We start from the raw sequence: 22651 nt of genomic DNA, 5'->3' as shown, positions 1-22651 counted from the left end.
CTTCCTGCCAAGAGGTGAGGTGACTTCTTATTCCCATATCAGAGTTAGACTGGAACCTCAAACCTTCTGATCCTAAGTCTATTCCTCTTTTACAATACCACACTGATTTTAGCCCCCCAAACTCAAGAACCTAGGCATATTTAAGGTTGTCTAACAGTAACTGATGTTTCAATGTTTATCTTCAGTCCCATATGTCCTACCTCCCTTTGCCTTTGCCCTACTCATTGGAAAGGAAAGAAATACAATATCCTTATATCTAATGATGTCCTGCAAAATATATTTCCACATTATCCATGTTGTGAGGGGAAAAAAAAGCAAGAAAAACCGAGAGAAAATATACTTAATTCTGAACTTAGACTCCATTAGTTCTCTATTTGGAGGTGGATAACATTTTTCATCATGAGTCCTTTGGAACTGTCATGGAACATTACATTAATGAAACAAGTCTTTCATCATTGATTATTATTATAATGTTGTTACTGTGTAAATCATTCTCTTGGTTCTGCTCACTTCACTTTTCATTGGTTTATATAAGTCTTTTTAGGTTTTTCTAAAACCATCCTCCCCCCCTTTTTTTTTACAGCACAATAATATTTCATCACATTCATATTGTACCATGGCTTGTTCAGTCACTGAATTGATGAACTCATTTTTTAAAGTTCTTTGCCATCACAAAAGAATTGCTATAAGTATTTTTTGTACATATGGTTCCTTTATCTTTTTCTTTGATCTTCTGGGGGGGTGGTGGTGGTTGTTGACCTAATAATAGTGATGCTGGGTCAAAAAGTATGCATAGCCCTTAAGCATAGTTCCAAATTGTTCTCCAAAATAACTAATGTTTTTATAAACTTTTCAACCATCAGAAGATAAGTACTACATTAATATCTCGATTTTCAGATGAAGAAACAACTTCAGAGAGGTCAAGGCACTTGTCCATAGTTATATAAAAGTACCAGAGTTGAAATTTGGACCCAGGACTTCAACATTCTAAGTCCAACATTCTAGCCACTAAGCCATACTGCCTCCACAATTAGCATGATAAGATCCTTATTGCTACTTGGGCTCTTCAGTAAGTCTGATGCCAATTTACTTGTGAAATCCCAGAGGAGCAAGGAATTTCAAAGGCTTGAATTGGGTTAAGAAGCAGCAGGAGGGAATTAAGCCCAGCTGTTAAAAAGTAACTTTTGATAACAGATCATAACTTTGTATTTATTGGGTCACCCTTTCTCTTGATCATAGAACGATATTCTGGAACTCTTTGAAAATAGAATGGTGTTTTGTTATTGTTTAGTTATCTGGCTCTTCATGACCCCATGGACCACACTGTTCATGTTTTTTTTGTTTTATTTTGTTTTTTGCAAAGATCTTGGCTGGCTTGCCACTTTCTACCCCAGTGGATTTAGGTAAACAGATGTTAAATGACTTGCCCAGGAAGTATCTGAATAGCCTTCCAGAGTAGCCTTACCTTAAGCAAAAAATAGTTTATTTGAATTAGGAAGCAAGTTGATCTTGGTATATAAATAGAATGGCCCCTTGCTACCGATGTGTCACATAACAGTGTTAGGTTCATAGGCACAGAGTTGGGACTGCCTTTTATACTTATCTATGTCTCTCTCATCAATTAGCTTATTAAGGTGACTTCAATTAACATTGAAAACAATCCTGTGAATCCTAAAAACAATCTAACCTAGCTTTGAATCAGTTTAATTAGAATGGGATTCTTTATGATTATAAATGATTGAGTTATCCATCAATTTAAAAAATTATATAAGAAAATTGAGCAATTGGTTTAAAAAATTCAAACAATCCACTCACTAATGGAGACCAAGTATTGTGGGAGAATCTCTTGACCAAGAGGAATAGGACTTCTTGACAGAGGCATACTGGTCAACTGGGGTTCAATGACTGTGAGTCAAAGATAGGAGTCTAGAACAAAAGCAAAGAAATTAATTAGTATGCTGAGGCAGACTAGTCAGCTTCCTAGGGTATAGATTTGCTTTTTATGGTTTTTCAAGATGGCTTAGAGAATACAGCTAATTAGCAGGAGTCTTTTCCTGGGGGAGATGATCAACTATATGACTATCTATCTATCTGCCTATCTATCCATCCATATATTTAAATTGTTACTCTATTTAGATGAAACTACAGATATCTCTTATCCAAGGACAACAAATAAGTATCACAACAGCCAATGAGACCATCTTCTTTACCATGTCCTTGCAAAGTTTGTTACATTTTATTTTTCCTTGTTTTCCACTATTGGATCACCATATGATCGTGGGATTTCTACATTGTTGACCCATCAAGGGGTCATGAAGTGATTGTGTTTTCTGTTCCCTGCCCCCTGCTAACGAACTTGGATAAATAAAATCTACAGCTGACCCCAAGCTCCATTTTTATCAGTGTCAAAGGGATCGTAGTTTCAGATCAGAAAAAGTGCCTTGTACTGAAGAGGCAAGTAGCCAAATGAACAGATTTGAGTTATATATTTTTTAATTTCCTCTCTATTGGAGACATATATAGCAAGAGAAGAGAAAAGGAAAAACAAATCTATAAACTGAGTAATTAGCCTGTGGATAATAAAAAGTAATCTATATATCCTGCAATAATTTTACTTCATGTGTTGAGATTTTAATAGCTTTAAACCTTCTGTAAAGTCCTATTCTGATGCCTTATTGTGGCATAAGTTTTTGAAGGCAAATTCTACTGAGTAGAAGTTCCATCAGTGACCATATATTTGTCAACTAAGGATCTGCCCAAGTTTAGAGAAATTAACCGGGAAAATTGTGTGGTTGTGTGTGTGTGTGTGTGTGTGTGTGTGCTCTTAAATTGCTTTAGCCATGTTCTTACTGCTTGTTTCATTTTGTTAAATTTAGACTAGAAATGAAAAATTTCCCTAAAAAAATACTTTGTGCTCCTGAGCAAATTGTGTTGCTGTAATCATTTACAATTTAACTTAGTTCTGAATCAGTATAATTAGGATGAGATTCTTTATGATCTCAGACTGAAGTATAAAGCCAAAAATTGTCCAACTCTATCTAGGAAAATCCATGTTTTCATCCCTAGAAGTACTATGGATAGAAACTGCCCATAGTGTCTTTGTTATCCTTTAAAGGAGCACTTGCCCCAAATTTCGCAATGTAATGCTAATTATAGAATCTTTGAACTATAAGCAAACTTTCTATGGAGAGCTAGATGGGTCTTGAATAATTTCCTTGTTCCTTGTTCTGGCTGTTTTAAATTGAACCAGGGGATGGTGATCTTTCTTTAGCTCACCTGTATGGAAGAAGGTGTTACTCTTTCAAATTTATTTATTTTGCTCGTCTGTCCCTCGAACAGAGCTAGAAGCCTGGAAAAGAACTCTTTCCTGGATTAGTTAATATTTATACACCCTTTTTAGGTTCACAGAGTCTTTTCTGTATATTATCACATTTGATTTATGCAACAACCCTGTGAAGGATTTGCTACCATTATCCCCATTTTTACAGATGAGACAGAGAGCAATTAAATGACTTGCCTACGGTTACATAGCTAGGAAATAACAGAGGCAAAACCTCATTTGGGTCTTCTTGACTAAGTCTAGCACTCTGTGGGGATATAGTAGAAAACACACTAGATGGGTTAAATCCTAGCTTTGCTATTTGTTAGCTTATTCAACCTTGGACAAAAAACAATTCTCAGTTTATTCATCTATAAAATGAGGGGCTTTGATCTATTTTGATGGTCTTTTTCACTTATATGTCCTATATGCCTATGACCTTGGATGAGTAACTTAACCCCCCCCCCCCAGTCTTAACTACTATATACATAAAATGTCAAAAATACAAGCAGCATTAAGTACTTCACTGGGGCTAATATAAAGAAACTGCTTTGCTAAGGTACTATATATATGAGCTACTATCATGTGACTTCTAGAAAGCAGATTAGAAAGATTCCCATAATGCTAGACTACTACCAGAAGATGAGTATCATGGAAAGAGCAATGGAAATAAAGTTCAAATTCCAAGTCTATAACTTCGTATTTGTGTTAAACTCTCTGGACCTCAATTTCCTTGTTTTTTAAATGTTGGGATTGGACTAGATGATAGTTGATTACATCAAATGCCTGATTGTGCTTTATGTTAGTCTTTAAGACAATCTTTAGATATGTTCTCATACAATATAAATTTTCTTGCAGAATAAATGCTTGATAGATGCTTATTGAATTGAATTCAGACCCTTCCTATCAGAACCTGTGCTATAGACTTTATGAAAATGGTTGTATAGAATGGTCACTTTAATTTCCTCATCTCAATGGTCTTTTACACATACTATACAATGCTCCTTGGAAATGAAAGATTCCATGTGGAGGTATGGTAATATTTTCTCTGTACCTCATTGGGTAGCATTTATATTTAATGAATTCAATATACATATAGATATTAATCTGGGACAGTGACATTTTCTTTCATTGCTTTAGATTCAGTTTCAGTCATTGCTCAATTACTGGCCCCATTTCTGCTCATTGAAGCCATAGTGTTTTCAGGAAGGACGTATGTGTGACATTTCTTCTGAAATTAATCTTTATCACTGAGGATGGCCTTAGAACATTTGTCATACTGATGTAGATAATCCAGTCCATTCTTTTCATACATTAAGAGGCTTGAAAATTGATGTTTGGAATTTTTAAGAAAAAAAGTATAATTCTTCTTTATTTGGATCTCTTTTAAGAAGATAGTTACCTTTAACTGAGTAAAGTAGGATTATGTTTGTAAAGATTGCCTCTTAGTTTCAACATGTTGATTTTTTTAATAGTCCTATTTTCAGAGGGGAAACAAGTCTTCTGTTTGATTTCATATGAAAAAGGAAACATTAAGGAAATACAATTTGCATAATATTTAAATTTTGATCTTTTGATAGAGTGATCAAAGTATAGTTAGTGCAGACTAGATGTAAGACTCAACATAATACAAATTTGGTTCCTAACGTGGCAGTCTGCACTATTAAAATATTTTAAAACAACACTGATCTGCTTTGGTGTATGCCATATTTCTGTAAACTTTCATGTTTCATTGGGAGATGATGGATGATGAAGCTCAGTCAGGACATTTTTTCATCAGGGAACTTAGGAAGGGAAAAACATTGCACAGCATTTTTGTTTATTTCTTAGATGTGCTGAAAATACAGAGTTTGACTACTAGGTAAAAAAAAAACAAAAAAAAAAAACTTCCAAAATCACAAATCATAAAAATACATTCTAGTAAAAAAAGAGAAAACTATAGTAAGATGTTTTTCTTACCCAAATAAAATCTTGCAGATTTTGATATAAGTTAGTCATATAATAGAAAATATGTATCCACAACACAAATTTTTTCTCAGCAGTTTTTTAAAAAGGGTTGTGATTAATTTTCTCTTATGCAAAATTCAAAATGACGTTTTATGTGCAATTAATTTCCAAGAGGCTCTCTTGAGCTATGACTAATATCTTTGATTATAGTTGTTATTGTTTTAATTATCTTTATTTTATATATTTCCTCTTTCATTAATTGTTTATTAAAAAGAAAAACAGTTCTTTATCTTGTGAGTTATCTCTTAAAATAGCAATGCCAGCTATCGATCAGCTTTATCTAAAACACAAAGTTATTTTGGGATAAAGTAGGATCCAGATAATGTAGCAGTAGTTTAATCCAGCCACTCTAACAATCCATTTTTCAGAAATCACTTGCCTTACAGAAATTGTGTATTAGATGAAGCAAATTTGCATTAGCTCCATTTACATTTAACAATGATAGGATCATAGAATCTAGAACCAGAAGGATCTTAGAGATTTCTTACTCCAAAGGGTTCTTAATCTGGGGTCCAAAAAACCCCATGGAGATTCTTGGATGAGTTTCAGATCTGTGAACTTGATAGGAAAAAATAAATCTTTATTTTTACTACCCTTTTAAGATTTGGCATTTCTTTAAATTATGAATTCAGGTGACCCATATTATTCTGAGAAAGGGTCCATAGTCGTCTTAAGACTGCCATGAAGGTCCATGATACAAAAAAGTTAAAAACTCCTGATTTAGTCTAATATCATCATTTTGCATATAAGAAGATGAGGTCCAAGTTACTTTGGCATTACGGTTGGTACAAACACTATGGTCCTATAGATCAGATTGCTGTCAGGCTGAGATCTGAATGTTAACCTTCTAGCTCTAAAAATACATACCTAATTCTACTATGTTTTCTACACTGTTTAGAGCACCTAAATATCTGACTTTGATACCTATATTTATTATTATTTCAGTAATATATGTACTTTAACTAATTGACACTGACATTATTATAGATCTATGTCCCATTTTTTAATGAATATCCCCCCACCTAGCATTGGGGTTTTCCACCTTAAGAAAGCCCTATAGATGAAGATGTCCATTTATTTATTTTTATATATTTTATCCCCCCTATTTATAGACAATAACAATTTTAACATTCCTTTTTAAAAATTTTTTTTGAGTTTCAAATTCTATTCTTCCTCTCCTCACTTATCTCTTCCTGAGAGAGGATAAGCAATCTGATGTGTTATATATGTGTAATCATACAAAACACTTAAATATTAATCATTTTGTATAAGAAAACAAACCAAAGAAAAGAAGAAAGAAAAGAAAGTGGAAAAAAATAATATGCTTCAATCTGAATTCAGATGGATAGTATTTTTCATCATGAGTTCTTTGGGATTATCTTGGATCATTGCATTGTTGAGAGTAGCTAAGTCACTTTGTTTATATTGCTTACTTGTATTTATTCTTCTAGTTCTGCTTACTTCCCTTTGCACAAGTCATATAAGTCTTTTTTAGTTTTTTTTGAAATCATCCTGCTTGTCATTTCTTATAGCATAATAATATTCTATTACAATCATATACCACAACTTGTTCAGCCATTACCAACTTAATGGGCATCCTTTTAATATCCAATTCTTAACCACCATAAAAAAAAACTGCTATAAATATTTTTGTATAAATAAGTTCTTTTCACTTAAAATTTTTTTCTGAGATGCAGACCTAACAGTAATATTGTTGGATCAAAGTGTATTGCAACTTTATAGCTCTTTGGGTAGTTGGAAATTACTCTTCAGAATGGCTGGATCAGTTCACAACTCCACCAACAGTGCATTGTATATCAGTTTTCTTTTTTCTCCTCCAGTTTTTTTGGTCATATTAGCTAATCTGATGTGTGAGGTGTTACCTCAGAGTTATTTTAATTTGCATTTCTCTAGAAAATAGTGAGTTAGAACATTTTTATATTATTATAGATAGCTTTAATTTTTTTTTCTGAAAAATGCTTGTTTATATCCTATGCTTATTTATCATTGAGGAATAACTTGAATTGTTATAAATTTGATTTGGTGACAAATGAAGCCTTTATCAGAGATATTTGCTGTAAAAACTTTCCCCAGTTTTTTTTCTTCTAATTTTGGTTGTATCAGTTTATTTATCCATTTTATATTTTGTAATGCTCTCCATATCTTCTTTGGTCCTAAATTATCCCTTTATTTATAAATATGACAGAGAAACTATTCCATTCCCTTCTAATTTGCTTATGGTATCACCCTTTATATTGGAATTATATGCCTATTTTGACTGTATCTTGATGTTTGGTGTGAGATGTTGGTCTAAATCCTAGTTTGTGCTGAATTATTTTCCAGTTTTTCCTGAAGTTTTTAAGTTTTTGTCTGAAATGCTTGGATCTTTGGTTTATATAACACTAGTTTACTATGGTCATTGACTACTATGTATTGTGTACCTAATCTATTCTGCTGACCCAATACTCTATTCTTAGCCAATACATGATAGCTTTGATAATTATCTCTTTATAATTCATTTTGAGATTTGGTATGGCTAGATTATCTTCCTTTACCTTCCTTCTCCCATTATTTCAGTTGGTATTCTTTACCTTTTGTTCTTCTGGATTAATTTTGATATTATTTTTTCTAGTTTTATGAAATAACTGTTTAGTAGTTTGACTGGCATGAATAAATAATTTAGGTAGAATTGTCATTTTTAATATATTGGTTCAGCCTGTCCTTGAGCAATTAACATTTTCCCAATTAATCTAGCGATGCTTATTTGTAAAAAGAGATATACATTAAATAGCAATTCTTTGATTAGCAGAACATGGTCTTTCTGTTTGTGAAGAATTCTCCATAGAATTCCTTTAAATGGTCAACTCTTCAGTGAATTTAAAGTATAATTTAATTTGCTTAACTTCGCTACACTTGTAACTTCCCAAGGAACAAATCAAACAAGATAAACTTGTATTTTCTAAACTGAATTATTAATTTCACAAGGCTGCAAAGTTAAAGAAAAAAAAGAGGGAGTATGGAGTGGGAAGAGAGAAAAGGAAGCAATTACTTCTATGGTAAGTTTAGATGATGGTTTAGGAATAGAGTGAATAAAAATGAGATTTGCTATTAGTTTTAAGTATATTGTTGCTGTTTTGTTCTTTTTTTGGCATTGCATTCATTTTGAGAGTTTCTCTTTTCTTTGTCTAGCACTTTTTAGTATTTAAATTGTGATCCTTTTATGTTTACAACTCTTAGTATATTTCTAAGTCTACTTGAAAATGAAAACAGACTTCCTTCTTTGCAAATATATCTAGGAAATAAACCATATGTGATTGTCAGTTCCTACAAAATCTGGCAGTTCACAGTTGAGTAGACCATTCTGCCCTTTTGGGTAAAGACAATCAATTTCACTATTAGGATAAATTTGCCAAGATAGTAGGAATCTGCTCAGCTGTAAGCTCTTTAATTTTTTTTGGTAATGTTTTCCATTCAAGACAGGTATATGGACTGATTGCATACTTTATGATGGAAGTTTAAACAATTATCATTACTCTGGTTGTTTAGAGTTCTTGCCAGATGATCAGAAGCACTGGGCACATGCTGATAGTCTTGTCCCAGGGGAAACTTGGATAAAATTGTTGGCTGAGAGACAGGAAGGGTGGGATAGAAAACTGGCTCAAATCATTTTATGTGAAACTCTGACAATGGGTATAGTTCCGCTGACTCTTTATTCTCTTCATCCAATCCTAATTGAGTTCTGTTCTGATACCTTAGAACCTGGGTCTGGGAGAAACCTTAGATGAAGAAATTGAGGGTCAGAGAGAGGAATTTTTTGCAATTACAAGAGGAAGTATAGAACAGAGGCAATATTCAAATCCATCCCTCTTTTTTCAAGTTTAGGGCTTTCCTCCTTCTCTGCTCCTGATTCATTCATTTTGACCTCCATTGTGCCTGGAAAGATCATGGAGAAATGTTTGCATAGAGTATCAGATTCAGGTGGAGCTCTGTGCCAACGTCCTTGTTTTCAAATCTCAAGTTAGCCTTGAGATTATGTTACTTTTCAGGAACAAGCAGAGCAAGATGAAAGAAAATGGAAACTAAGAATGGTAAGTAAGGGTGGTTGAGCCAGAAACCTCTATTTGATATTCTCATTAAGCTAGATTTCTATAAGAAAAGATGGCAGCTTTCTAGCTGTGTGACCCTGGGCAAGTCACTTAATCCCAATTGCCTCAACAAACAAACATACAACAAATACAACAAAAAGAAAAGATGGCAAAATGTATTCATTGGTTTAATCAATATCCAATTCCATATCTGCCAAAAAAGGCAGTTAAGGATTGTTCTACTTGGCTTTAATTGATTTAAACAAATTGGATAATAATTATAAAGCACTTGACATATTATGTAAATGTCAGCTGTTATTATTATTGTTAAATGGAGTGCAATTCAATGTCCTTGCTGCTACCTACTTCAAAGATGAAGGTATTCTGAATCAGGGATTCTTAAAATGGTGGTAATTATGTGTCAGTATCATTGGTTTTTTTTTTTTTTTTCCGTAATCATATGTATTTTATTTAGGCATTGGAGAACATTGTTTTAAAAAGGGATCCATTGATTTAGATAGATTCCCAATAGAGTCTGTGATAGCAAAAAAAGTTAAACTCTATAAAAAGCATTTCTTATTGGTGCTTCTGCTTTAGATTGACTTAATAAATAGGTATGTGGATTAATCATACTGGAAAAGGTTTCTTTCTTTTTCCTGCTATGACACAGATAATGCTGCATTTTGGAAAGTAAGGTTTAGTTTCAGTTCAAGAATATTGCAATGTGTGGGAGTGCCAGTTAAAGCTAATTAGAATAATCCTTAACTGCTTTTCATCTGAAGTTCCTTATAGAACATAGTTTTCCCTTGCAAATTAGACCTTTTGCTCCTTAACTGAGACCTGACATGGGAAAGTGACTATTTTTGTCACTAAGGAAGGAATAAATCTCATTTAAAACCAAGAAAAAAAGTTTCTAGTGCACGTTAAAAACAACATTTTAAAACTTCTTTTAGTGAAATGCTAAGTAAGGGGCAACATATTGTTGGTCAAATGTTACATTCAGGAATAAACTTATGAAGGACTGAGTTTGATGATAGCTCTCATAATTAATACCTGTGCTTATGGACAAATCAATCTCAGTTTCCTCATTTGTAAAGTGGAGATAATAATGTCTGTCACATCAATCTCCCTTATAGGGTTATAGTCAAGCCCAACTGAAATAATGTATCTGAAGTAAACCTTAAATACTTATGTGTCAATTATTACATAAATTCTGCTAAATTTTTTAATTCTAATTTATTTAACATTTTTAATATTAATTAAGGCACAAAGAAAAGAATTAAAACATTTTATGTGATAGTGAGAATTCTTTTTCCTTCAGGTTTTATAAAACATAGAGTTGTTTTTATATTTTACTATTTGGGTTTTTTCCCTTATTTTCTGTTTTTTTTTTTTAACATTAATAAGTAATCCAGGGCTAGCTAACATTTATGGTATTCCCAATTTTTCATCATTCCATGGAGATAATCTTGGATTTCTTGAGGCTATATTGGAATAGTGACTACTGCTAAGCTGAATTGGCTTTCAATATGGACCCAGCTGTGGGCTGTATATCAGTAGTTCAAGGGCCAGCCTAAAGAAGTGTATGGAAGCTCATCATTAGTGGATTGAGCTTCAGTTAATGAACTTCCCCCACCAAAGTGGTTGGGTCAGGTGACTTGCTTAGGGTCACAAGCTAATAAGTGTCTGAGGTCATATTTGAATTCAGGTCCTCTTGACTCCAGGACTGTGCTCTATACATTGTGACATCTAGCTTCCCCTAAACTTTTTGGTCCTGACAATTCATGAAAATATTTGCTAAGGTGAGGGAGGACTAGTGAAATAGAAGAAAAAAGGGGATGATATCTATATAGATGAAATTATATATAACCCCAAAGCTTTACATATTGAATTTGTGTTTTATTTTTATTTTTGATCTGTGATTGATGTGACAAAACAAGAATGTTCTCAGTAGTTAATAGCTAACATAATGCTTACTATGTGCTAGACACTGCTAAATGCTTTATGATTATCTCATTTAATCCTCACAACAATTTTGGGAAACATGGTATTATTTATCTCTATTTCACAGATGAGAAAACCGAGGTAGAGATAAAGTGGCTTACCCAGGGTCACATAGCTAGTAAGTATCTGAAATGGATTTGAACTCTATCTTCCTGATTGCAGGTCTGACATTCTATCCACCGCATTGTTCAGTATTTTTTTATGAACAAGGCTTTTCTTTTTAATTTTATAAGATTTTTTTTTAATGTCGGGTACTGAGTTTTAAAACATTTCCAAAAAGAGGTTTAGATAAGCACTTTCCTTTTCTTCACAACAGCAGGGAAACAGCATTAGAAAAGATTTTGAGATGAAGAGTAGTGAATAGCCTCTAAATCTCAGAGAGATGCAAGGTTAATGCAAGATATAGATGTGCTTAAAGGTATATTGATTCTATGTCAAGGGTCTGTATATTAATGCATTTTCGTGTATCTGCCTTAAACGTTTTGTAGTTAGGGATTTTAAAGAGTATTAGTAGTTCATAGGTGTGTAAGGAATAAAAAGTTCCATAGACAGGCACTCACATGATATTCTTATCCCTTGTAAGAGTCTCAAAGGATCTGAAAGTTCTGCCTCTAGAATGAGAGGAAGCTAGGTGGGTTTTCCCCTTTCCCTTTCCTCTATTATTATTGTTCATACAGTTAGTGTAAACTACTAGAAGGACCTGGGTTTTTAGTAAAGACATATATGGAACCAGGACATTCATTTTTTTTTTAAATTGGGCATCTGGAACATTTCTGTCATTTAATCAAATAATTCTTATTGATCCTTTCATCTGCAGGTTGATAACTTGGGGACAACTGAGTCTGCTGAAATTTTTTTTTTAAGTTTGAAAGAATGATGTAATGTAAATCTAGTCTCTACTAGTTAAGAATATAGTGGTTTCCTCATGTAACAATGAAGAGAATTCTGGGTTTATAATAGGGAAGACTGGAGATTCAAATTCTGTCTTTGACATGGATTAGCTGTATGGTCATAGTTGAGTCATTTAACTTCTGACTCAAACAAGTCTTTAAAATTTATCCTCCAGATTATGGATTTTTAGCATCTCTTTTGCTGGCAAGAGCGCTTCATGCTGGGAGTTCCTTCTTATTCTGAAGAAAGCAGAAATGCTAAGTGTTTGGTGTTCTGCAATGCTAGCCTCCAGTACTCCTAAGAGTATCTGCCGTGCAAAGCCATTCTGAAATGGAATAAAAGTCTAGGTTGGTAGGGTGAGGGCTTTTCAGCTCAGCACCTGCCTGGTGTTTGTTTCCAGTGAGGGGTACACTCATTGTTCACCCCTGGAGTCTTTGATGGAGCCAGACTCTTTTTAACAACTCGAGTGTACTTTATTTTTTTGTATTTACTGTTGACATTGCCTACTCTCTGTGGGAGGAGGTGTAAGGGAAGTATGTGTACACTGGGCCAATAAGTGGGCCTGGTTGTTTTACTACTTCCTAACCCAGCAATATGAAAAGATCATTTAAACAGAAACACTTGATTATCTCGTCGAAAACCCCATTATTTACCCAAGGGAGAGGTATGGACCAAACACACAGCAGTCTGGGCAGAGAGCTTAGAAAATACTTGGAACCTCAAATAGCTTTTTACTTTCACTGGCAAGAGATTCGTGTCAATTGTAACCCTTCTTCTCTTGTGTGATTCTCATCCAAATCTGTACATAAATCCTGCATAATCTAGTTTAATTCAATGTAACAAGCATTTATTAGGCACCTACTAGCCAAAACAAAATAATCTTTGCACTCAAGGAGTTTACAATTATACCTCTATAGCCTATGGACTTAATCAGCCTCTACCTTAGTCCAGGTCCTCATTGCCTCTTGCCTAGACAATTGCAAAAGCTTTTCTTATTGGTCTCCTTGCTTTCCTGTCTTTCTTCTCTCCAATTCATCCTTGGCAAAGCTCTAAAACTGATATTCCTAAAATGCAGATCTGATCATTCCCTTCCCCCTATTCCTCCTCTCCTCTGAAATTGTCATTCACTCCCTAGGATAAAACACAAAATCCTTATCATTTAAAGTCTTCCACAATTTGCTCCCACACACCTTTCCAGTCTTATTTTATGTCACTCTCTTTCACGTGCTCTTGTTGTTTCCTGTATCTGCCATTCCTGCCTTCATACCTTCCCTCAAGCTGCCATTGCCACTTTTATTAGTTGTAGAATCCACAGCTTCTTTTGGAGCTTCGCTGACATCTATTTTTGAATATTGTTTTTCTTGACTTTATGTTTATTACAAGGACTTTATTTTTTGTTTTTTGGTGGGGGAAGAGGTAATAAAGAGAGAACGCAAATGCTTGTTAATCAAAAAACAAAATAAATTTACATTAAAATCATAAGAAAATAATGTCTCTCTTTGTATTTAAAGTCTTTCCTGATCTCTCTAGTTATTAGCATTCTTTTTTCCCCTTTGAAATTACTTTTAAAATCTTTTATATTTTCTTGGCAGTTAGCTGGCACAGTGGATAGAATGCTGGGCCTGGAGTCAGGAAGACATACCTTACCAGCTCTTTCACCCTGGCCAAAGTCACTTAACCCTCCTTGCCTCAGTTTCCTTTTCTGTAAAAGAAGCTGTAGAATGAAATGACAAATCACTACAGTATCTTTGCCAAGAAAGCCCCTAATGAGGACATGAAGAATCAGATGTGACTGAAAAAATGACTAAACAACAAAAATGTTGTATCCATCTGCCCACTGGAAAATGTAGACTTCATTTTGGTTTTTATAGTCCAAAAAGTAATCATAGTGTCTTGCATATTGTAGGTGCTTAATAAATGTTTATTGTATTCTTGAATTGACTAAGCAAGAATTGAATTCTGTTGAAATCTTTTTTGAAAGGGCACCTTTGCCTGGAAGAGTGCTTATCACTAGTCAGAGAGTGTCAGGGAGCTGTTGAACAACTTCACAGAGTAACTTAATTATTCTGTTTAAAGTGAAGTGAATACTTAGAATGTCAGAATAGTGCTGTGGAATGACAGAAACTGCCTACTTCTATTTACAACCCCCTTCCCTACTTCTCCTCCCCTTCCTCAAGCCCAGAAAGACTTTTCCCCCCCAATTAGTTACTTCTTTATCTTACCAAGTTCAGAAACTTTCAAGTCCCCCTTTTCAGCTCTCTGGGGAAAATCACCCCAACTTCTTATATATTTAAAGATAACTGACTAGGAAATAGTGAAATATATTATGGAGAAGTGGTGGTGAGATGGATAGATAGACTCAAAAACATTAAAAAAAAAGATGACCAGTTTTGTCTTTTATAAGTTTTTAATCCTACTTTGATTTTTCAGATACTTTGATATGCTTCTGATCTCATTAATTTGAGTACAAACCCGAACCTCTTTTCCTTTTTATCTTGTGTAACTCTTGCCTACCTCCTATTGGTAATCTTCCATGACCATGGGTGTTTATCTGTGCTCTTAGAAGTTTTCTCCTGGATCAGTGGTCTCCAAGTTTTTTTGATCACATACCTCAATCAGGAAAAAGATTTTGAGCATGCACCCCAAGTTATGTATTTATTTATCTGACTATACTTATGTGCATTTTATAAAATGTATAATTTTAACAAATGAGGTAAAATGAAATAAATGGTATTTAAAAAAATTTAAATTTAGTTGTATTTATTAATGGTACAGAAACTCCTTTGATCCTATCCAAGGGACTTAAGCTTGCATTGTGACTGAAATCAGGGTGCAGGAAAGAGCTTTGGAGTATGGACTTAGAGTCCTAGACTTGGGAATGGCTGCTCACCTGGGGAGAAGGGCAACTAATGACTGTCAAAGTTCAGACTGGGCACAAGAAAAGAAAGAAAACAAGTGATGACTCTAATCAGCTCTGCTGATCTCCTCAATTTAATATTTTCCTTATATATCTGAAAGGATGTGTGGTTTACCTTAAAGTGTGTATTGCCTGCTTTAGAGACCTTTGTTTTAGATCCTCAGAGATTTCATCATACCAAATAACACATGTAGATACTACTTTTTCCCTCACCTTGTTATGAAACCAGTTTACTTTCTATTCCCATTATGTCTCTCTGATGATATCATTGGATTTTGCTTCTAGATAACAACAACAAAAAGAATAAAAAGAAGAAAGAAATATTTATTTTTATTTTTTGATTTTAAAAGCTTTTTATTTTCAAAACATATGCATAAGTTTTCAATAGTCACCCTTGTTAAACCTTGTGTTCCAATTTTTTTCTCCCTCCCTTCCCTCCATCCCCTCTCCTGGACAGCAAGTAATCCAATATGTTAGACGTGCAATTCTTTTATACATGTTTCCACAATTATGCTGCGTAAGAAAAATCAGATAAAAAGGGAAAAAATGAGAAGAAAAAAACCAAAGTGCAAGCAAATAACAAAAAAGTGAAAACACTATGTTGTGATCCACACTCAGTCCTCCTATAGTCCTCTCCCTGGGTGCCACATGGCTTTCTCCATCGCAAAACTATTGGAACTGGCCTGAATCACCTCACTGTAGAAAAGAGCCACATCCACCAGAATTGATCATCATAGCTTGTTGTTGCTGTGTACAATGTTCTTTTGGTTCTACTCCACTTAGCATCAGTTCATGCAAGTCTCTCCAGGCTTTTCTGAAATCATTCTGGTGCTTGTTTCTTATAGAACAATATATAGGTCCTAAGCATGTTGCAACAGGGTGAATGGTAAGGCCAAACAATCCTAATAGATAAGGAATAATGAAATTACTTTCAAGTTTAACTAACCATTAGAATCACATTCTATTAGAATAGATATGGGAATGCTTAAATGACATTAAATTTAAATGCAGGAAATGTGTAGCAACAATACAATATAATAAAGTTGTATTTTGTTTAAAAGACTGATTTAATATAAATACACCAAGAAGTTATATACTTGGCTGGAAATCCATAAACTTGAAGGTGTAAGAATTGGGGAATAACATTTGTGAAAAAAATACAAAAGTGTTAATATGGACTGTCAAACCATAAGGAAGATATGAATGATGTTTTATTTAATTTTGTGTAGTGGACTCAAACATGGACAAGGTCTACTAGAAATAGAGAGTTTTGGCTGCCTAGATATTTGCTGGAAGTCCCATTCTACTAAAGAGAAAAATTCTGATAGATTCCTTGTAATTCATAGCTGACAATCATGGATGAGGAGAAGAAGAGAACTGTGACTTTGGGTTTAATTCTGAAAAATGTGGAAAAACTTATCAGTGATACAGAAATTGTTGGAGCCTTGAGAGAAAATCGTTCATGATATTTTAAATGATAGTGACATGTTGGGAAATGAGTTTCAAAAATCCAGAGAAAAGGTGCATGTGACTCCATTTTAATGAGAGGCTAAAAGGGAACTCTTCCTATTGCATTACCATTTTCTTCATTTAGAAGGACAGTTATCTAATTGGAAAGAGTAGGACAAACATTTCTAAAAGGGAAATGAAGCTTCAGGAGAGAATATAGAATTCAAAGTCCTAATGAATTGCTTTCCACGGTACTGAAAAAACTTGCCAATATTACTGTGTCATCAATAATCTTTGAGAAATTACAGAAAATGGGAGAGCAGTCAGAAGATTGGAAATGGGCAAATGTCACAAGTTTTCAAAGAGTATAGATGATGATAGAATCCAGAAAGTACAGGCTTGTCAGCTTGACATCAATCTCCAGTAAAATTCTAGAACAGATTTTGTTAAACAGATGGTTCATGAGTACTTAAAAAGAAGTTAATCATTACAAGGCAGCATGGCTTCTCTTAGAACAAGTCATGCCAAACTAACTTCATTTCCTTTTTGTGAAAGGGTTATAGACTGGCTGATGGGATGTACGTGGTAGACTGTGGCTTTTAATTTCAACAAGAATGAAATAAAATCTTTGTGGATGAAATGGAAAAATAAAGGCTGGATGAAAGGATAAGCAAGTTTTTCATAACATCAACACCACCAACAATAATGATGAGTCACACACCTACAGTGTTCTCATATTTTCTAAGTACATTGGTGTTTTTTTTAAACACCATTTTATGAATGAATAAATTCAGGAAAGTGTAAACAACTCTGTTATGGTCATGTCAGCTGTCAATGCCAGAAGCAATGCTTAAAACTAGACTAATTTCAGCTCACTTTTCACCTTAATCATACTGAAGTATTATGTGTAGAACATTATTTGGTTGGATATTAACCTAGAGAGAGATCTTTAGAGGTATATTTACAAGTTAGCTCTAATCTAACTACTATTTTTATTAATGATGGATACCATAGATGAAGATATAGATGAAAAGCATAAATTACTACATTTATGGTTGCCTCAAAATAAGGAAGGATAGCAGATTGAGGAAGAAGGGAATAAAAAAATCAAGCTTTAGTTGGTATTTTGGGCAGTTGAAATTTCCAGTGGCTTCCATAAACCCCAGAGCGCTCAAGTGGACAGATGTACATAATAAAGACAAGAAATCAAGCTCGAAGATTAGAGAACAGTGATTTTATCTCCTTAGACCACCTTTTGTCCTGGCTCAAATTCTTTTACAACTAAGAGAGAGTCTTGGGGTCATTAAGAGTGATTTATCCCAAGTTAGGTAGTTATCTGTAAGCAAAAACTTTCTTCCTTAGTGGAGAATCAGAGATCAGAAAGGTAAAATCTAATTTTAGTCAGGGGACACTTTATTTGACTTTTATTAGCTTGATATTGTGGCTATGATTAAAAAACCAGTCATGATCCTATAAAGAAGAGATTTTAACCATAATACCTTGAGAGTGAAGGAAAGATGGCTAGACACTTGCCAGAGAAGATTCAGAACAGCATAGACTGGAGCAATGAACATAGCAGAGATGCTTGCCAAGAAAGAAGAGATGATCAACTGACTAAAATCCTCAGTAATTTTGGAGGTTTAAACTGCCTTTTCATGTATAAGGAATATCCTAACAATCTGTATTTTTCACCTGTGGGTGCCTCATGCATGGTTCCTTTGGATTTTCATTTTCTCCACAAATCCGTTGTATTTGTCATAGGGTACGTCCTACAATGAGAAGGAATATACAAATATAAACCATTTTATTAGGTTATTTTACTTTGCTTTAATCTATTTTTTCATGCTTAGTAGAGAAAAATTAAACACACTGGTGTGTTAGTGTTAGAGTTCCATGTAGTATCTTGAACATGGAAATTCCAACTATTGCATATGTGATATTAGGGGACCTACAGGCACAATATTAAAATGACATTCAAATGAAATAAAAGTGAAGTCTGCTATTCAGGTTCAAACAATCAATTGCACAGGATTTGAGGGGACCTGGTTTAACAGTAGTTAATTTGAAAGATTTAGAATTATTTTTGGTTTTGTTGGAGGGTCAATGTGAACTAGCAATATGATAATTATAGAAGTAATCTTAGAGGAAATATTTCTGTCTTAAAATTCTCAAAAGATTCTTTTAGAAGGTAATAGATTTCTTTTGTGTTACTTTTGTAGAATGACAGCAGTTAGCAGACATTTCAGAGAAAAAGTTTTTCTTTTACTAAGAGAAAAAAAAAGATAGTAACTGGAGCTGTACAACAATAGAATAGGCTAACTCAAAAAAGATGGTGTTTCCTGTCACTGGAAATTTCCAAGAAGACATCATATAACTATTGTTGGGAAAACGGAGAAAAAGAAACCTGCTTTGTCTACCCCACAGCATTGCCACGAGGATTAAAAACTCAGTATGTGAAAGCACTTGAAAACTGTAATGTGCTATATAGATATAAGGAGTTTATTATTACTCTTACATTGAAAAATAAATTGGATTAGAAATGTAGTATGTAAATATTTTCCCACTATACAATTCTTTGATTCTCTGAGTTTTGCATGTATACTGATGAATTACTTGTAAGGAACACAGTCATGTTACTTTTTTTTTTTTTTTTTTGAGAAAGCACAATGCAAATAATACAGAAAGAAATTAAAATTGTTTTCATCTTTGAAAATCATATTGTCTTGTGGTGAGGTCTACAGTATAGATCCAGAAGCAAGAAGAGCCAGGAATTGAGGTTTGAATCAAAGAATAAGTTAAAGTATTGATAATGATATTAAAAAAAAACACATACACATGCCTAACCAATTACTCATAACATGTCTTTCATTTCACTGAAATAAGGGAGTTTGGATTTGTTCATATTTCTGTTTCTTTCTATGGGTTTAATTGAGTCATCATTTATATCTTAGATATAATTTTTGTTACTGCATCTAATTCTGAAATAGCATAATACAATAGAAAGAAAAATGAATCTGGAGTCAGAGAGTCTGGATTAAAATTTTAGTTCAGATGCTATTTACTTTTTATAACTAGTCTTTCTGTAACTAGACCTTCAGGCAAGTTACACCCCCCTTTTCAAATACATATAATATTTGATTTCCCCTTCAATTACATGTTTTTTTAAATTTTTAAATAATTTTTTATTGATAGAACGCATGCCAGGGTAATTTTTTACAGCATTATCCCTTGCATTCACTTCTGTTCCAATTTTTCCCCTCCCTCCCTCCACCCCTTCCCCCAGATGGCAAGAGTCCTTTACATGTTGAATGGGTTGCAGTATATCCTAGATACAATATATGTGTGCAGAACCAAACAGTTTTCTTGTTGCATAGGGAGAATTGAATTCAGAAGGTATAAATAACCCGGGAAGAAAAACATAAAATGCAAGCAGTTTATATTCATTTCCAGTGTTCTTTCTCTGGGTGTAGCTGCTTTTGTCCATCTTTGATTAATTAAGACTCTCTTTATCAAAGAGGTCCACTTCCATCAGAATGCATCCTCAAACAGTATCGTTGTTGAGGTATATAATGATCTCCTGGTTCTGCTCATTTCACTCAGCATCAGTTCATGTAAGTCTCGCCAGTCCTCTCTGTATTCATCCTGCTGGTCATTCCTTACAGAACAATAATATTCCATAACGTTCATATACCACAATTTACTCAACCATTCTCCAATTGATGGACATCCTTTCATTTTCCAGTTTCTAGCCACTACAAACAGGGCTGCCACAAACATTTTGGCAATACAGGTCCCTTTCCTTTCTTTAGTATCTCTTTGGGGTATAAGCCCAGTAGAAACACTGCTGGATCAAAGGTATGCACAGTTTGATAACTTTTTGAGCATAGTTCCAAATTGCTCTCCAGAATGGCTGGATGTGTTCACAATTCCACCAACAATGTATCAGTGTCCCTGTTTTCCCATATCCCCTCCAACATTCCCCATTATCTTTCCCTGTCATTCTAGCCAATCTGACAGGTGTGTAGTGGTATCTCAGAGTTGTCTTAATTTGCATTTCTCTGATTAATAATGATTTGGAGCATATTTTCATATGTCTATAAATAGTTTCAATTTCTTCATCTGAGAATTGTCTGTTCATATCCTTTGACCATTTATCAATTGGAGAATGGTTTGATTTCTTATAGATTAGGGTCAATTTTCTATATATTTTGGAAATGAGGCCTTTATCAGAACCTTTGATTGTAAAAATGTTTTCCCAGTTTATTGTTTCCCTTCTAATCTTGTTTGCATTTGTTTTGTTTGTACAAAAACTTTTCAATTTGATATAATCAAAATTTTCTATGTTGTGGTCAATAGTGATCTCTAGTTCTTCTTTGGTCATAAATTCCTCCCTCTTCCACAGGTCTGAGAGGTAAACTATCCTATGCTCTTCCAATTTATTTATCATCTGATTCTTTATGCCTAGATCATGAACCCATTTTGACCTTATTTTGGTGTACGGTGGTAAGTGTGGGTCAATGCCTAGTTTCTGCCATACTGATTTCCAATTTTCCCTCAATTACATGTTGATACAATTTTTTTTAACATTAAGAAAAAGTGATAAAAACTGCTGGGATAACTGGAAATTAGTATGGCAGAAATTAGGCATTGACCCACACTTAACACCATATACCAAGATAAGATCAAAATGGGTCCTAGGCATAAAGATCTAGGCATAAAGAACGAGATTATAAATAAATTAGAGGAACATAGGATAGTTTATCTCTCAGACTTGTGGAGGAGAAAGAAATTTGTGACCAAAGATGAACTAGAGACCATTACCGATCACGAAATAGAAAATTTTGATTATATCAAATTAAAAAGCCTTTGTACAAACAGAATGAATGCAAACAAAATTAGTAGGGAAGCAACAAACTGGGAAAACATCTTTACAATTAAAGGCTCTGATAAAGGCCTCATTTCCAAAATATATAGAAAACTGACTCAAATTTATAAAAAATCAAGCCATTCTCCAATTGATAAATGGTCAAAGGATATGAACAGACAATTTTCAGATGATGAAATTGAAACTATTACCATTCATATGAAAGAGTGTTCCAAATCACTATTGATCAGAGAAATGCAAATTAAGACAACTCTGAGATACCACTACACACCTGTCAGATTGGCTAAGATGACAGGAAAAAATAATGATGAATGTTGGAGGGGATGCGGGAAAACAGGGACACTAATGCATTGTTGGTGGAGTTGTGAACGAATCCAACCATTCTGGAGAGCAATCTGGAATTATGCCCAAAAAGTTATCAAATTGTGCATACCCTTTGATCCAGCAGTGTTTCTATTGGGCTTATACCCCAAAGAGATACTAAAAAAAGGAAAGGGACCTGTATGTGCCAAAATGTTTGTAGCAGCCCTGTTTGTAGTGGCTAGAAACTGGAAAATGAATGGATGCCCATCAATTGGAGAATGGCTGGGTAATTGTGGTATATGAATGTTATGGAATATTATTGTTCTGTAAGAAATGACCAACAGGATGAATACAGAGAGGTTTGGAGAGACCTACATGGACTGATGCTAAGTGAGATGAGCAGAACCAGGAGATCATTATACACTTCGACAACGATATTGTATGAGGATGTATTCTGATGGAAGTGGATTTCTATGACAAAGAGACTAACTGAGTTTCAATGGATAAATGATGGACAGAAACAGCTACACCCAAAGAAGGAACACTGGGAAACGAATGTGAACTATTTGCATTTTTGATTTTCTTCCCGGGTTATTTTTACCTTCTGAATCCAATTCTCCCTGTGCAACAGGAGAACTGTTTGGTTCTGCAAATATGTATTATATCTAGGATATACTGCAACATATTTAACATATATAGGACTGCTTGCCATCTTGGGGGGGGTGGAGGGAGGGAGGGGAAAAAACGAAACATAAGCGAGTGCAAGGGATAATGTTGTAAAAATTACCCTG

General features: G+C 34.1%; 1 protein-coding gene across 2 annotated transcripts in view; it reads left to right on the top strand.

Moving 5' to 3' along the window:
- Window positions 1-22651, top strand: part of NEBL (nebulette) — a 458082-nt gene that overhangs the window by 3614 nt on the left and 431817 nt on the right. The gene's annotated exons all lie outside the window — the stretch shown is intronic.

Source organism: Antechinus flavipes, chromosome 5, assembly GCF_016432865.1.
Source record: "Antechinus flavipes isolate AdamAnt ecotype Samford, QLD, Australia chromosome 5, AdamAnt_v2, whole genome shotgun sequence".
NCBI lineage: Eukaryota > Metazoa > Chordata > Mammalia > Dasyuromorphia > Dasyuridae > Antechinus > Antechinus flavipes.
Note: the sequence above shows the minus strand (reverse complement) of the source record. Positions and strands in the feature narration are given on the sequence as shown.